Raw genomic sequence first — 5151 nt, 5'->3', positions numbered from 1 at the left:
CTCATGATTTCTTCTGTAAGAACACTGTCTTTAATTCCTATATGTATCTGCTCACTCAGCCATTCATGTCACCATGTCATAATTCAATATGATGAGACTCAGTTTGCTATTCCCATTGTTTGATATTTGAAAACTTGTGTAGGCAGTCTTGTGCTAGTTTCCACAGAAATTATTCAGGTGTGTGTGTGTGTGTGTGTGTGTGTGTGTGTGTGTGTGTGTGTAAATCACAGGACCATTATCAGGAGCCAGTTATATTCTACCATGTGGGTTTTGGCTGAGCAGCAAGAGCGTACAATCAGTGAGCTGTCTCCACGGCCTTCCACTCTATGTTTTGAGTCAAGTTCTCTTCCTGAACCTGGAGCTCATGTGGGATTAGTGGGGGATGCCACCACATGCACCTACTTACAGGGGTCCTGGGGATCTGAACTCAGGTCCTTAGGCTTGCATATTGAGCACTCTACCCAGTGAGCCATTTCATTAGACACCCCTATTTTTCTGTGTGATGCAATGGATTAACCTCAGAGATTGTCAAATGCTAAAAATGACTCCTGTAAGGTATTGGTGAACTAGTGACAATGTACCAGAGCAGGAGTGACTGTCACTTACTGTCTGAAGGGATGCAGTGCATGGCGGGAATGAGGGGGCTGCAGGGACTCATAGTGGTTGACCACATGACAATCAGGAAGTAGAGAGACATGGATGCCCAGCATGTTTTCTCCTTTCCACTCCATCCATTCTGTCCATAGAAAGTCAGATTGCCCACATCAACCCAGTTTAAAACCTCCACACTGACAGAGCTTTGTTTCTATGGTGACACATAGAATTAGAGGGAAGTAGAGTGATTTGAACTTGAGATTGTGCACACACACAGCACTGCTTGTGGACAGTGGAGAACTCTAGTTTATAGACAGCCAGTCCACTGTGGCCTGTTGGGCGGTGGGCATTGGAGTCTTGATGGGACAGGGACATGTCCCTCTGCATGGAGTCTACTCTTTGAAATCTTAGAGGCCTACTTCCTGGTAGGGGTGAGAGAGACGAGAGCAGGACAACAGGAATGAGCTGCTGAGGTAGGGAGGGGGACACTGCAGCATGATGCAGTTGGTGGGACAAAAACATCACCAGCCCTGAGGAGACCCACGTGACCTAACATACTGGGACTACCCTGGCTGGCAGTCACTAAAGCCCCAGATGGTGGTCCCTGTTCTGAGAGGTCTACTCCACAGGTGACAGCAGCTTAAGATGATATGATGTCCAAGGATCACAGTATGGTCCCCAGACGTGCACACATCTGCTCAAGTTTTGATCTCACGCAAAAGCAGTGTTGTGGGCTGTTGGCACCCTACAGTGACAGAAACCCTCCTTGACCTCCATGATTTCCACCTCCAAGCTGAAGTGTACATGCGTGCCACCAGGAGAGGAAGTAGGGGTGACAGTTGTGTCAAGACAAAACTGTACTTGGCTCAGCATGTGGTTTCTTAGAAAGATCAGTCCTAATGTCTGCTGGCAAAGATACAACCTCTTCTGTCCAGAAGCTGATGACATTAGGATGTCTCCTGCTATTTGTTCTTCCGACTGGCAGGGGCTCCTATGCTCACTCCCCCATGCAAGTGGGACAGGAATCCACAGGTGCCAGGCTCTTGCCCAAAGGCATTTGGAACTCGTGGGAGGCAGGGTTGGGCTTGGGTGGGATGGGGTGGGCGGGACTGGGCTCAGGAAAACAGCAGCTTATAAGGCAGCAGGATCTGCTCTGAGAAGAGCATTTAGCACTCTGCACCATGAAGGGGACATTCCTTCTACTGGTCTTGCTGGTGACAGGGGAGCTGGGCTTCCAGACAAGTGAGAATGGGGACAGACAGCCTTTCTTATTCTTGCTCACCCCATCTCACTTCCAAATAGATTTCCAAGCAGTGCCGGGACACAGATCTAAAGGGTCCCCGGGAGGTCACCAGCTAGGACTCCTGCCCAAGTCCCTTGACTTACTTCTCTGGACTGAGATAGCTGGGGTTGGTGGGATGGGGAGCAGGAGTATGTGGTGATGACTGTCCATTATTTGCATGAACAGTTGAAGCTGGGTCATGGGTAGGATTTATGTGAAGGTCAGATATGCAGGCTGGCACACTGATTTATCCCCTTCTACTCAGAGTATGTGCCTATAGAATCTGTCTGCTGTATCTGGGAGGCAGCAGCCTCAGGAAGGCAGGACTGTAAAGGTCAGTTAAGACATTTGCAGATGTGGTAAGACACCCTGAATGTCTGCTTCTGTAGCCTGGGGCTCCCTTAATGATGGTTTTCTGTGTTTGCAGTGGAAGCATGCGTGACTTTCTATGAAGCCTTCAGTGCAGTGGTCCTTGGAAACAAGCAAGCATTGAACATCATCCTTAGCAAGTTTAACCCGACTGCCAACGAATGGGAAGCTTTTGAAAAAAATCCAGGAATGTTACAATGAGGGAGGATTGAAAAGCAAACTCCTGGATATGAGAGTTATGGTAACTTCCCCCCTAACCCCAATCCACCATGCACATATGGTGCAATGCTGTGTACAAGTAATGTGTGTTAGGGAATGAACAACAGACACCCTAGTACATATCAATGCAGCATGCCGGTACACAGCCAGCCTGTTCTCAGCTAGTTCTGCAAACACTCCCATGCTATGGGTAATCTCAGGTTCTCTACACACTAGGGCAGGCAGGGACTGAGGAGATCTTTGCTCTGGCTGCTGCACAGGTAGGGCACCCTCAGCTGTGATCTAAGATGTCTGAATTCTGTTTACTGGCTTGTGTCACCTTCTCTGGATCCTCCCTTGACTCTACTCCCCTGTCTTGGATGGAGCCCTCCTCCCTCAGGCATCCTCAGGGCCAGGGCAGAACCTCCCTGCATGACTTAGATGACACCCCACCCCCAGGGAGTGCCCACAGCTGCCTACCACAGCCGATCCTTGTTTCCTGTTGTTTTGTCTTTAGGCAAAGCTGGAATACACAGATGTGTGGTTTTAATAGTGCATCCTCCCGATGTTTGTACTTTAGTTTGAGTGACAGATCCTGCAAAACCATAACATTCTCCAAAAAGAGTTTCTTTTAACACACTCACACAGGGGATGACCTGAGTCACTGCAGGGATTTTCTCTCGCTGAGGACAAGTAGTATCATCATCGTGTGTGACTGGGGAGTCCTAGGGAGGCTCTGCACCTTGCCTGTGACCACCTCCGGCTCTCTGTGTGATTTTGTTTTCCAGTATGAAATCACAGTCAACTCACCATGCAAGGACTACTAAGCTAAAGACACCCAACACAAAATGGAGGGATTCCTTTCCTAAAATAAAAGCGATATGATGTGATGTCCAATGCGAGTAGCATCTGGCAGCCCTTTCCTGTCTCCCTCCTGAAGTTGGAATCCAGACACCTGTCCCCTCCTTGTTCTGTCTGTCAAGCTCATTCTAATAAACACCTACAGCTCTGCTCTGGTCTCCATGACTGTATGCTGTGCAGGTGACATGTGACATCTTCAGAGGATGTGGGAGACAGTGGCAGAGATGACATGTGTGGGCACTCAGAGCAGAGAAACTGGCACAGACTGGCCAGGTGAGCATGGGAAAGCCACTGCAGCCCTTTTGTTGTTCTGTAGCCCAGGCTGGCCATGATGTCACACAGGTCCACCTGTCTCTACCTCGAGAATACAGGAATTAAAGCCACTTCTCACCAACACGCCAGTCTGAATGCAGCTTTGTGAGACTGTGAGACAGGATCTGTCTCAGGGTAAATACCACGTGAGCAGCCAGCGGGTTCAGGATCTGGCAGGACAGAAATGAGGTGCACAGCTCCTCACCTCACATGTCACAAGGCAGCTGGTTTTTTAGACATCAGTCCATGAGCATGCAGTGAGTCTGAAGATGACCCAGATGTGCTTACCAGATTCTCTTCATCTGTTAGTTTCAGCCTCCATTTGTCATAGCCTGGTCTACATAGCAAATTCCAGGACAGCCATGGTTACAGAGAAACACTCTGCCACTGCAAGAAAACAAAAGATAATATTAAACAAAAATCTTTAATGTGGAAAAGGATAAGAGTAGGTGCTCAACTGAAGAAAAGAGAGACAGTGTGGCAAGATGTATCAAGGGATAGATTAGCCTGGCGTTGTTGGCACATGCCTTTAATCCCAGCACTCGGGAGGCAGAGGCAGGAGGATCTCTGTGATTTCCAGACCATGCTGTAATACAAGAGCTAGTGTCAGGATGGGCTCCAAAGTTATAGAGACACCTTGTCTCTAAATAAAAGGGATAGAGTACCTCCATGCATTACAGGGGACTTGAGATCAAATCCCAGTACCCATGCAAAACCAATCTTGACAGAATGCATCCATAATCCCAGTGCTCCTGACCAGAGATGAGAGGAGACAAGTGAAAAACCACAAGTCTGTCTGGAGTCCAGGGTATGACAACCAGAGAGACCTGTCTCGTCAAGGTAGGTGAGGAGTGACACCTGTCATTGTCTTTGACATCCATGTGCACACTGTGGCTCATGTATGTAATCTCTCTTTCACACTCACTCCAAAACAAGCAGACCACTAAAAAGGAGAGGAATCTCAATTGGTACACACAGAAATATTCAACGTTAGTTCACAGTGAGACACTAATGACAGCACAGATAAGGAGAGTGTCAAAGATTGAGACGACAGACGGAGATGGACAAGTGTTGGAACTGACCCAGGGAGGCAGGGAGGACAAAGGTTTCCAGCCTCACAGCATGGTATAGGAGTCACTGTTCTCATGCAGAAGCTTCCATTCCTCCAGGAAGAGGCCATGCCACCCCCTAACGGTCACAGTGCTCTACCGTGATGAGAGAAACAGTGTCCCTGAACAGACTCTAGTCTTATCTATCCAAACCCACAAAGCAGGTCCCGACTCCCACTAAGTCCTTAAATGTCTCAAAGGATGATATGAGGCTGGAGCCGCAGCTGCCCTGCTCTTGCTTCTCCTATGGGACACCCTGTCACCCACATCTAGTTAGCCACCTGATCAGGTAAATGCCATCTCAGTGGGGGCCTGACTTCAAGGCCTCAGTTCAGTTTTTGTCCCCTGTACTGCACCATGTGCTTCCTCTGTACCTGCACAAATCCAGGCTTGTTGTTTCTTTTTGTCTTGGGAATATCAGTTGAC

General features: G+C 48.5%; 1 pseudogene; it reads left to right on the top strand.

Moving 5' to 3' along the window:
• The first annotated feature begins 1775 nt into the window (after nucleotides 1–1775).
• On the top strand, nucleotides 1776–3312 carry LOC121135976 (annotated as a pseudogene).
• Nucleotides 3313–5151: the final 1839 nt, after the last annotated feature.

This window comes from Mesocricetus auratus, unplaced genomic scaffold (genome assembly GCF_017639785.1).
Source record: "Mesocricetus auratus isolate SY011 unplaced genomic scaffold, BCM_Maur_2.0 Super-Scaffold_100046, whole genome shotgun sequence".
NCBI classification, from domain to species: Eukaryota; Metazoa; Chordata; class Mammalia; order Rodentia; family Cricetidae; genus Mesocricetus; species Mesocricetus auratus.
Note: the sequence above shows the minus strand (reverse complement) of the source record. Positions and strands in the feature narration are given on the sequence as shown.